Source organism: Bombus huntii, chromosome 11 (genome assembly GCF_024542735.1).
Source record: "Bombus huntii isolate Logan2020A chromosome 11, iyBomHunt1.1, whole genome shotgun sequence".
Lineage (NCBI taxonomy): Eukaryota > Metazoa > Arthropoda > Insecta > Hymenoptera > Apidae > Bombus > Bombus huntii.
Window position 1 is genome coordinate 11,490,927 of NC_066248.1, and position 13,197 is coordinate 11,504,123.

The window sequence follows — 13,197 nt, forward strand, 5'->3', positions numbered from 1 at the left end:
TTTCGTTAAAAGGAGAATATTCCGGTATCTCTGGTTCTATTCCAGCCGCGATACACCGATTGATTTTATTGCTCGTGTTTCATTGCTTCTATCGGAAAGTATACACTGGACCGGAAAATTATTTAGACAGTTATCATAGAAAACATTTATGTCTATATTTTATGTATTATATAAAACATTTTGAAAATTCAGTAATGCCGTAATGAGGTACGACTGTCGTGATTATATTAGAGAAATTTAAAACCAATACAAAAATGTATCTATGAAGAGATTACGAGATATTTAACGCAAACGTAAATTTAGCAAAACATTAATATACAGCATAAGGAGCAATCTTACGCTCATAGTAAGTATAGTTCTAATAAATACGGTATTATCAATTTCATAACTATGCTAATGTTTCGCATAATACACGTAATACATTCATGAAAGGTGTCTATAAGCGTTTAAAATCTTTTATAAGCATATCGACATGGAGCTAGTATTTTATATTAAAATACGAAGCAGATGTGATAAAAAATATCAGAATTTATAACGATTAACTGTCGACAATGATTGTTTCACGACGCTTTCATTCAATTCTGTCGTATAATTTAACCATTTCCGTCGATGCAGCGCTATAGATTTTACATATACATTTCGTTTCTCTGCCAGTCACGAAAGTCTTTCGCTGAGAAACTTTCGAAGTTATTCAATTGTATCATTAAGGTTCCGTGACGGCGTGTCCTTGTTGATCGTGAAACAAAGTTTGATCGAAAGTAAATTACTCGACGCGTTTTGCAACGCGAAGACCAAACGCGACCAAACTCTGAGTTCTGGAATATGAAACAGAGCTGTAGAGGGATTTTATGGATTGACTCGAGCGTCGAGAAATCTTGGAAAGCAGAAGAGACGGAGTTGTAAATTATGACGGGCGTCTCGACGAACGGCGCAGTGGAAAACACTTGTATGTTCTTCGAGTACTGACTGCTGGCACTCCTCGTCACCGCGACGAGCAAGATGCTCGTACCTGTCACGTACAAGTAACAATTAAAACTTGAATCTTCGGCTCGAGGGGTTGCTTGTTAACGATGATTCTCCGTTTTTGAATGGCAAGTCGAGTTACCGATAAATTTTTGCGTATTGGGCTTTTTAATGATACGAATGAAGCAGAAAGAGATTGCAGTTTTTCTGGAATGTGAACGACAGTTTTAACAAGCTCACTTCGAGTACAATATCTGATCTTGAAGTTAAGATTCGAATTAGATTCTAGTATTGGATGGTATTTTAAACTTGAAATTCAGTATCATTCTAACCGTTAGTACTCTCAGAATGTTTTGATACGAGTGATGCCTTTTGGAACCAGAAATCATATACCGGAGAGGAAAAGATTTACTTATATAGATCAACCTTTTCCTTTCTTCTATTTTTGGTAAAAACAAAGCAAAATGACAGTTCATATAGAGGAATTTTAACAGGAACTCTATTTTATGTTTTTTGATATAAAATAAATCGTATTGGATGATATAGCGATCTCGATATATATTTCGAACTATAGAAACAAATCCTTTCAATTTTCTTCTCATCGGATAAATCACGAACGATCATAAAAACTGGCACAAGTTTGTTCAAAGAAATAATTAATCGAGGATGGAGAAAAATACGCCGGAATAGGTGTCGATATAATGGCTAGTTAATACTCGATGAAGGCATATCTTTTGCGACCGTTCAATTGACGTTCCGTGGCTCTTTGTCTGCTCGCAGCCGCCATCAAATGCATCGTGCGCGGATAAATAAACCGCGAACGAACGCGATTATAACGGGGTAGAAATAATGCAGTTGCCTGCACCCGTCATGCCGGTGCAGTAAATCACTGAGCGATCGCGAGTACGAAATAATGCATCGGGAACGTGAATGGACGTTAGAGGTCGGGGAATCATCCAGACAAACTGCCATTGCAATGAACAATGCGATTGAAACGCTCTCTGATACGCGACTGCTGGCCACTGATACTCCTAGTGCTCGCCTATCATCGCCTCTTCTCCTCGCAATAATACGTTTCACATCTGATTTATATTTAAGTGTATAGTGATAGCAATTAAAAAGTATTCAGATAAATATTCTACAGGGATCAGTACAGATGGTTATGACATAGCTCATGAGAGAAGGTTAACTGATTAAGAATATAACTTGCTGTTAAATAGATAGAGATAGATAGAGAAAAGTGGGAGGAAGAATGTAATTCATTATTTGTTTAAATGTAAAATATTGTGAATTTCGGTGAGTCAACAAGTTTAATTCTAATATAATTCGAGTCATCGTCCATTACTTCCATCGCTTCTTATAACTTCTTATAATTCCATTTAGCGCCAGCCAACAGAAATACTTTTAATTTTTCTGGAGAAGTTTTTACAGACGATAGGTGAATTAAGTAGAACGTATAGAAAATACTACACGAAAGACTGAAAATCATAGCAATGTAGGTTAAAATACAGAAATTTTTAATTTGGTCAAGTATTTCAACTTTTAAAAGTATCATTTCTTTAATTTCTTAATTAAAACTAAGTTATAATATTATTCTGTGCCACAATTCATTTTCGCGACTTGAAAAGGTATAAGGAATATTTTATAATAATGAACCCATGCTGTTTCGTAGTGTATACTATGATTTTTAACTGTGTAGTGTACAGGTACTATACTGTGTATACTCTGTATATAGTTTCGCTCCATTCTACAATTATACAGAGAGATAAAATTAAATATGTAGCATTTAAAAATTATAAAAATATCATTACCACTACAGCATTGAAATTCCTGTTTTCGCGGAACTGGTTTTATTCAGACAAGTTAAAAATTCTCCTCCTAGCTCTGTAAATTATAATGATCCTCGAAGCAACAAGACCGTCTGTGTTTCTTAATCGGTACGGAACGAAGTTGCGTGTAGTGTTTGTACGAAGTTCAGGGGTGAAATTAGCGGAAAACCAGGGTGAGACTAAGACGGAACGAGCGCGTTGCATTCAGCGCAATTAAACGCGACGCGGGGTCCGTTCCGCAGCCGAGTTGTGTCGCGCAATTGTACGCAGAGCGATCCGGCGCGGCGTGCACACGTAGGTTACATGGCCGGAATTTATTTTGATTCTACGCGGCGCAAAGTATCCGAGACTTCGTCCACGATGCATGAAAATTTATGATATTCTCGTTCGTTTGTTCGTCCGGCCGTTCACGCGAGAAATTTATTCGACGCACGTTATTTAAAAACGCGGCTCAACGGCACGGAACGGCACGACTCTCGTGTGTGTCGGCCGTAAAAAAAAAAAAGAATATTAAAATATTATCGCGAATTCGCGTCCGTGTCATCGTATATTTCGTCGGGAGAAGGCGCGTGGGAGAGCTACAGCGATCCAGAGGAAAAATATGAAAATCCGTGATAAATCGATACGCGCGGAAAAACGTGTTGTTTTCTGTGTGATTAACGAAAAACATTTTTTCCGTTCATTGGAATTAGAATCAGTCGGGATCTGAGATTACTTCATATTTGTATATGAAAGTTCATAAGAATTCGACGTAGGTCTTACTTTATTAATTTCTTCTACTGCTTAGTGTATCTATGAAATTTATTTTTATGTGTTTGGATTATTGTATAGATAAAATGTCCAACTTTTATAATCATCTATATGTATAATTAAATGAGAATACTTTTTATGTACGAATATCGAATATCAAATATCGAATATCGTATATCCTACCTCTACTTTAACACAGAATCATAAAAGGGACGCACTCCTATGAAAATTTATCGCTTATTTTGAATAAACAACTTTTACAACAACGAGTATGTTATTTCGGACTCAAATTCACTGTTCGCACCATGTTGGAACGACACGGAATTTTCGGCAGCGAAAATTTTCCCTGATGCGACCAATGGAAATGTTAAACGAGATCGACGATTTTCGGAGGTGAACTGTGGTAACGCGGCTGCATTACAACCCTGGCAATTTTTTCGCGGCTCTCGATTCCGTGACACCGTTGAATATTCGCGAGCGCCGAAACCGACACGAGTCGTTTCTGTTAAAAAGCAGCCGACAGCAGCGCACCGTGTGCAAAACCACTAATAACGATGCTCTGCCTACGATTTTTATTTATTTTAGCCAGCGGCGTATCGATCGACAGAAATTAATGTGTCGACACTATAGCGTCACGTACCGCCAAAAAACAACATCGTTGGCCTGATTCACGGCTGACGACCGCGTCGAACCTACGGAACTCTTTTCCCAGCTTGCTGGTTACGATACCATACATTGTCGTTTCATAATTTTTCGTCATTTTGTTCAATAAATTCAAATAATAAAAATTTGTTCCCTATTTTTATTTCTCCTTCCTCAAATGTGTAGCTGTTAATTTTAATTTATTAACTGGGAAAAACAAGATTCACATTCGCCAATCCAAATATTAATTTATCTTTATCAACTTTTAATTCCACGATCATGAAACTTTCGGATTAAGACAAGACCTCGCTAACAAATTAACTAGCTGAACAGGGCTTGTTTTAAGTTTAAATTCAACGATATTGCTATACAAATTTTGAAAATTATTTATCAGACGTCTAACATTGAAGATAAAAGTGCTTTAAGACTTTCCAAAACTTCCACGATGATCGATGTAATATTTGTAACGGTTACCTACTCGAGAAACGGTATGTCGTTGTGTATATCCATCAATAATTTAAAAACTTTCAGTCATAACGGACTTCGACGCTCCTTTGTGACGAAAGTTTCTTTTATTGCGCCAGAAGAGAACTGCCCTTTTGAAAGTTCGTTCTTCGAAAAGCAACAAAGGACGTAAATAGGGCGTATAAAGTTTTTTTTGGAGAGAGTTTTATAAGAAGAAATAGCTAACGCTAAAGTAAAGATGGTGGCTAGTGGTAAAGATTACAGAGACGCACAAATAGTTGATAATCTGGTGTTATCTTTCCCCGAGTATCACGAATGAGCAAGTTCAGAGGAAATGAAGGGGAGTTTTAAGAGTTAATTAGCAGTTCAAAAGCATTATTCACTTGTCTGAAAGAGTTCTCATATTTATTGGAGATTTGAATGCAAAATCTCGTGTATGGTGGTTAAAGAATATTATAACCAGGGAAACATGATTCTGGTTTTGCATGTGTAGTGAAAGGGATTTTATTCTTGAAAGACCTACGAGAAAATCCAAAATTAATATTCTGTCCTACCATCTCTTGATGTACCAAGAAATCAAAGAGTAAGGTATATATAATATATGCTTGATAAGAGTTTCCAGAAGGTTCTCAAAGGTTACCTTATACGAATGGCACGTAAAAGGAGAGCTCGAAGAAGAATATAGAGAACCAGGGACGGAAGATATCGAGGCCCTCAATAAATAATGGCAGAAATTATTGTTATTGTATGAAATGTTCTTTGCAAGCTAAAGGCTTTCAGAATACAATACCCTATCGCGTAAACGTAGTGCATCGACTAAAAAATTCTCGTTCCACTGTGTCATCTTACAATGTTCTATTCTATACATATTATCGATCACCGATCGACTTAATTGACTTCGACGCTCTCAAAATCTATTTCACGATGCCTCTTATCGGATTACGACAGAAATTTATAAAGTGAATCGCTGTTCCAACATTATACTACAATCAAGTAAACACGAGGCGGATATCAACATTGTAGAGACACACGAAGCACGTCTCTTGAATTGAATTTCGGCGATAAAACGAAGGATAAAAGAAAAAAAAAAAAAGAATAGGGCGAGAGATCGAAAGGACGAGAGTCGGCTGGCTTCGATTTTCCATGCAAATATTAGCCGTCGTTACGGACCATTATAGGTTTAATTGGTTTTCCCTACGATCACGGGTTGATCGTCGAATTAATTTCTCCGATTCAGATGGAATTAGCGCAGGTAAATCCCGTCGAATAACCGCAAATGAATATCGATAGATCTGTTTACTAGATTTCCACGCGCCGCGTTCTCTCCCTATGTTAATCAAAAAAGTATCATAATTTCGATCGGTTATCGTTACCGCGCAGATGTCTCTCAATTTCACCATTTTTCGAACGGCAGTTGCACTGATATGACAGGTCAGGCGGGTACTAGCTGGATTATTTGCAAGCGTGATCGATAAATTCATAACGCGAACAGCGTCCAACGATTCTTCAATATTGCGTGGCTTTACTATTACGAATTCAATTGCTATTCTGGGAACTGCGTGACTATCGAAGCAAGGCTTTCAAACAGGATCGCTGCTCGATTTATAGCCTCCATTTGACTTGAAATTAAATTCCTTGAAGATTGCATTAGGATAGACCATTATTGATGAACAAGGGCCTTTTTTTAAACCGTAGTGATTTATCCAAATTACAGATAACTATCATACATATTTATGGCTATATAAATCAATATATGAGTCGTTTAGAAGCTACTCTGAGATCAATTCTATGATTTGGAAAATGCAGAAAAATGATGTTACAAACATTATTTCCTTAAATTTGCTCTAGAACTGACTAATATTTACACCATTTTTTTATGATAGGTGAACCTATAGAAGTAAATCATCTGTATCTCGAAAATTGGACATTAATTTTACTACCTGTGCAATGAAACTGACAAGTTTAAAAAAAATGAAATTGACCATCAGTTCAACTTCTGAAAGGCTCGTATAATGTTCAGTTCAAGCAGGTACCTGCTACGTCGCGTTGTATTCCATTCTATCGAATTAAATTTGCGTCAATAAAATAATGAATGTCACCATTGGAAAATTATCGTGAAGAATTTAATGCGTACTTCTAAATCACTACATGAAGCTTTAGGTTTCATTGTTGAGAAATCGATGAAAATATTCTGATCTCGGGTTGCTGAAAAAGTTTTAATCGCTAATGAAAAAGACCTATCAACATCTATGAATCGATCTATTTAGAATTTGAATTATTATGAAATGTTCAGAAAGACCCTAAGAATACAGTAGGAAACGATGTTCCAGTGAAATTTTATGCAATCGCACCATTTCGTCTGTGAATATCGTAGATGTTCGGAAGTCTGAGCATTCTTCGAGTTCGGATACAAGCACAGACAAAGGCGAGGAACGCTAATCCATGGTGTACAAGCAGATTTCATGCGGCATCGGCCAGCACTGGACGAACTTGATGCAAAGTAGATCAGAGAGCGGTAGCTTTTGAGCCCGAACATTGTTGGCCAGCCTGTTCTACGCAAACGTATACGGGTAGTATCATCTAAATTCTACCGCGATTAGATACACCGTGGTAACGAGAAACAATTTCCTTTGTCGTTTACTGACCCGTTAATAATAATCTAACGAAATATACTACCTACCGCCTCTACCTGAAACAATGATTCGTTTCGTTCGTTCGAAGAGACGACGCTTCCATGCAATCGCCCCTTTATACGCTAGTTTATTACAGCGATCCGATTGTTCGGAATTTTTTGCACCGAGCCTGGTTTTCATCCATTATAATCCTGAAAATGACGTGCTCCAGTTCGATTCACTTTGATTGATAAATAACGTGGCTCGATGTTTTATGTTTGTTCGTGGAATATTGGAAACATGGAGGACTACATGAGAACGTCCGTGATGTCAATATAAACCAAATTACAAAAGTTTCCAATTACAAAATAATAATAGATACCACGAATTGATTGAAAAATTGGAATTGTATTTTTAACTAAAACCTCGAATTTCCGATACGAACAGCGCTCATACAAAAAGTTGCAGCAATATTTTCAAGAAAATCAATGGGAAACTAATTTCGAAGTTTATCATATTCTACCTTTAATTTCTTATCCTGCAGCGTATTTGTCAATGTCGTAATCTTCTCTGTCGATCTTCCACTCGTCTACGATATTTCTTCCACCTTCTTTCGTTCAAATACAATTTCTTGGGGGAGCGTCCAGAAAATGCGACGCAATCTTGGTGGTGGCTTTTAAGAAACGCTAGGTCGCAACGGGGACGCGGTTCGTTTGAGAAACAGTATGCTCCCTCGAACGCACGGTACCAGGAAGGGAAGTTATTTAAATAAAGCCTTAATGCCCGAAATGCCGGCTAGAGTGCGAAGGATAAAGTTTACGTGGAAAAAGTTGTCGAAGTTCCTGGGATGGGGTTTGCTACGAAGCTGAGTGAATCTGTAAATGTAAGATAGTCTCTGTTTGGCGAACGAAAGTTAACCCTCCTTCTTTCTACGCTGGTGAAGCTCGAGTAAACCGACTTTTCTCCTTCGAACGGTTTCGAAGTCGGGAAAGAAAAGACGGAAGTAATCCGGTTGAATTTCCGCGATTCGTTTCCGCTCGGGCGTTTCAGCGCGTCCACGTGCGACAAGAAACGTCCACGCGATCCTAGGAAAACGGGTAAACAAGGGGAAGTCGAGCAAACCATCCTTTCATTTCTTTGTTCTTTTCGTTTTTTAACGAATGTTCGTAACAATCGAGTGGATTTCATTTGACTGGAAAAACTTTCAATCGTTGAGTCGTAAACTTTCACGAGGACGATTGCGTCGTCAAACGAACGATTCTCCTCGGCTTTTACCTCTTTCTCGCGAGCAGGTTCATTTAATTATTGCAGAGGTTCGTGAACATCGTTCGGCGGAGCAATTCAAACACTTACCACGGCTGGCTAAGAGGCACGTATTTCTTTAATTAAAAGTAAAACCACCCTCACATTGCTTGTCGGATGTAAGATGCCAGGATACACACCACCAGAGATAAAATCTAATTATTCCTCTTGAAAATCACCCACTCTAAACAAATGCTTCCTCTCGCGGCAAATTTCCTTCTTGATTTCACTATACGCGAATCATTGTAATGCGATCATCTACTTTCGAAAGGTTTAGCTTCTTTACGTTTAAACTCTCATCTGAATTATTTTCTTTACCGAAGAACACGTCGGTCAACCATCAACAAACGTAACGGAAACCGAATATACATACGTAAGCAATTTCTTTCGTCTCTTCCTCCTTCTACATTTTCTTCTGAAGCCTTTTCTCCTGCCTAGCCTTTATATTCCACAGCCGGAAGGAAAAAAGCTAGCTACCTTTTGCAACGAGCACGCAGACTTTTAAGCCTTCACGAGCCTCGACACAGAACCGTTTAGTCGTTTCTAGCTGATAGCCGGCTCACGGATGGAACGTAATAAAAGTACAAGTCGACGCGGCGTCGTTGGATGTAGTTGCATCGCGAAAAGAAATTCCTTCCGGTCGTTTTAATTCGCGTAAGCGCACCCCTCACCCGTTTCTTCCATCCCTCTTCCGCTACCTTCCTGCTATTTCCCGGCGCTGTTTTCATCCAGTCAACGTTTCACGCTTCAAAAACCGTGACGCGGCTATTGCGATTACGTAACGAGTTCGCTTCTACCTCCTCATATTCACGATTCCGTCGTTGGTGAGAATGATTATTATTATTATTACTATTGTAATTATTACAAGTGGTATGTCGCGAATTTCGGCCCACGCGACGACAAAGCTCATAGCCCGGAGCGTGAATATAGTCGTTCGTTACTTCCGTCGTGATTGCCGTCGTTTAATTAACGAACTGTCGCGGAGTTCGGTTATAAGGTGACTCAAGTTAAACGGAAGTTCGGACTGAGCTCGTGGGACCAGCGCAAGACGTGGACAAGTATGAAATTGCGTTTAAAGAGAGATGTTTGCCTCAGGCTTCTTGCGAAGATGTTTCTCTGTCTTCTGTTTTACGTGAAATTCCTTTCGTGCAGAGTACGTCGTTGTTTGCTGTCAGTTTGCGTAAAAGATCCTTAGAAATGTCAAACTGTATCACCATAATTTTCTGTATTAATCGTGTGCTTTTTTCTTTATTTCTTTCAGTTCGTTTAACATTTTTAATATACTTGAAGATTGGTTAACTATTCTAGTACAAACGATAAGTATACATAGTATCACAAAATGTGCAGGATAAAAAGAAAAGCTCTTAATCTGGCGTATTTTTAGCAGTATATTTCTAACGTAAAATAAAAATGTTAATAACTTAAAGAAGAATCCTCAAACGATATTTTTGTACTTGAACTTTTTTCATCATCTCGATATATAGAAACGACTGTATAAATATCGAAATATAACACATCGATGTATAATATCAACTAGAATATCTATAGATACGAAGTAGATCACGTTCATTTCCATCTATATCTATTAATATCATTTTGATCTTGAAGTAATTCTACTGGAAGCGCTTTGATTCGAACGCGTTCCTATTTATTATACCAGCAGGTAGAGGACGATATTTACGCTTAGTTCCCTTGGTGCATCGCAACTTGAAGAGAATAACGCGAGGAGCTTTTACGTGCATAAACAGGATGCACTGTTTTATAACTGTAGTTTATTATTTACTCGAAGTATCGCGAGTAGTTTCGTGATGTGAACGAAACGCTGCGAGTTACAGTCACATGGAATTCTATGTTTATTCGTAGACACACGGAAGCGTAACAAAATTTTGAAGATCCTCCCGAGATCTTTACTTCGTTACCTTTGTTGCTTCTACAACCATGACTCGGTAACTGCGAACTTCTTGTTACTAGCATATACGCGAATTGTGCGCGTCGTGTTTTGATAATTGCGCAAAAAGAAGTAATAATAGCAAAATGCTTTTCTGTTCCCGAGAACTTTTAGAATATTGTTTCGAAATCCATATAAGTTTCTTACAGTTACTGAACTTTCGTATCCCAATGTTACATTTGCTTTAAGAAGCAGAAATATTCTTGGAATTTTAGAAATAGTTAACGTAAAATTGAAACGAAATATTAAAGATATCAACAACGATTCCTCTACATTTTTCTCAAATTGCAGAAATTTGTTAATTATACAAAACTAAAAAGAACTCAACAGGATTAAAAACGATACAATTTTTGTAATTCTCAGTTTAAATAAAAAATAAGGGTTTCCTACTTTTATGAAAAAAAATATAGAAATTCACCATATACAAATATGTAAAATTGATATAAAACCCCGCTTTGGAATTTATAAATCTAATCAGATTGACAGTGAACGGAGAAATAAGAACAAAAAGCTTGTCAAACAAGTAAAATTTGCACATGTTTCAATTTGATAAACCAACGCGACGTGCGGAAGATATTACGTTTCGAGGACAAAACGAAGCGAGTAGAACAGATGAATGCTGTTTCAGTTAATTACCATACGCTCGTATGCAATGAACAAGGTATATTCCTTTAACACAACCGAAGATGCATTGAAACCGTACCCAACGGCGACTGCGATGTTTTCGTTTCCAGTATACACGAAATTCTGTCGGTATGTGTACGACTTCGTGGTTAAACGTACGTATGAGACTGTTACTACGTTCGCATGGATCACTCTACATTGAATTAGATCGCGTCCATGACCGGAAATTATATTCGACTGCAACTTCCGCATAATCAGTGAGGCAGGAAAACTGCGAGCAAAACAAGATTAACGGTTAGCCGTGGTCATTTGTCTCGTAAATCATTGAAATTCTAAGCTGGTCTTCTGTTTCGAAGATCTTTTTGTGCTACAGTTTGATTAATTAAAACCAGAGATTTTTTATCTCCTGGACAGAATAATTTGGTAACTTAAAAATTTATTTTTCCCTATCTGTTGTTTCATTTCTTTTAAAAATAACATTTACATTGAATTTATGTTTTTTGAATGTTAATTTTAATAACTCTTACTCTTAATTCCGCCATTACAGGTGTTTTTACTTATGAGATAATTTTGTTAATAAATTAAGGGAATTGTGGTGTACAGCAAAGAAGAAGGAGAATTTTACTATAACTTGATAAAAAAGAATGAGAAAATATTTCACTCTTTCGCGTGTCTTTCCTTCCTCAAAAATACAACTTGTCGACCAGGAGTTTGAATGGGAACACGACACTAAAGCGTAACTTATTGTTAAATATGTCTTAAAGTCCAAATGTCCCATCCACTGGGAGTCGGGCACTAAAAGTTTTTCAAATCTACGCGGTCCACAACAGTGAAGAGCAGGGAAACAACTTTGCACTTGATCATCCACTTTTAGGACTTATCGTCAGGACGCGTAATAAACTACATCCTCAGCGAACAGCTTCCTGCCGAGACATAAATTTGCAAGACACGAATTTTGTGGATTACTGGTTTATGAATTGTTGATTTAACTGGTTTAACAAATTTCTCTTTGGTTTCTAATATCATAATTTTAACCTGTCACTAGGTAAAGACTTTTGGGGACAGGGACTACTGCTAGCAAACCGATTTTTCATTCGCGTTCGTCCAACCGAGAATGTCTCAAGCGACTTTCACTAAAATTGTCGTCAGATTGATTATACTTCTCACCTGAGAGAAAGAAACGCGAAAGAAAGAGCAGGCGAATATAAGGGCAAGTATGACGCTTCGAATCAGAGGTACGTTACTATCGAGGAAAGTTGTCGGCGTCTCATTGACGTCGACAGAGTTCCCGGTGGGCTTTTCTTCCTCAAAGTGTTCCCCGTCGACTTCCTTTCACAGATTGCTAGTAGGAAAAACTCCTGGTTGGCCAAACCTTACCTCGTTATAAGCTTCCTCAATAACGTCCCGCGGGACGTGTTGAATCCCGTTCTATCCACCTCCCTCGTCTTTTTTCCCTTTCGACCCTTTCTCTTTTCTTTTTCTTCTCTTCTTTTTTTCTGCTTTCTCTCTATCATGTGTTTTCAGAAGCTTGCACATTACACGAATGTTTTGACAAACCGGTTGGTGCTGTCTTGCTTGGTTGATTTTTATTGGCCCATGCGAAGGCGAACAGGTACAGAACAAACATTTTAAAAAGAGAAATTTCTACTGTTAAGCCATGCGCGCGTTGTCCATTCTACTTCTCCATCAGACTATGTTTCACGCTCCGACGACTTTTATAATGAAACACGACCAACGAAAAATCTCTCGTTAACTTATAGCGCAATTCCTATCGACCATGGTTTTTAACGTAAACGGTCCGTCGTCAAAGAAATTATATACAAAGGGAAATTTTTCATGGTTTCCCCCTTTCGATCCGATGAAACGCACGATAAATGGAAGTTTCTTTTTACGTTTTTGTATAAAGCATCCGGCAAATTGTCAGTAATTTCTCCAGTTCATGATTTTCTTTGCATTGTTTTGTTTAACTTGGTGCGGAAGCTGAACAAGATAAATCTTGCAATTGAAAATTGAAGCAGGTTGAAGTCAGACATTATTGGATGGAAAAAAATGATTTTTGTTA

At 37.8% G+C, this 13,197-nt stretch overlaps 1 protein-coding gene across 24 annotated transcripts in view; it reads right to left on the reverse strand.

Annotated features, from left to right (window-relative positions):
- The window catches only part of LOC126871101 (disks large 1 tumor suppressor protein), a 529,262-nt gene that overhangs the window by 279,744 nt on the left and 236,321 nt on the right, over window positions 1-13,197 (reverse strand). The gene's annotated exons all lie outside the window — the stretch shown is intronic.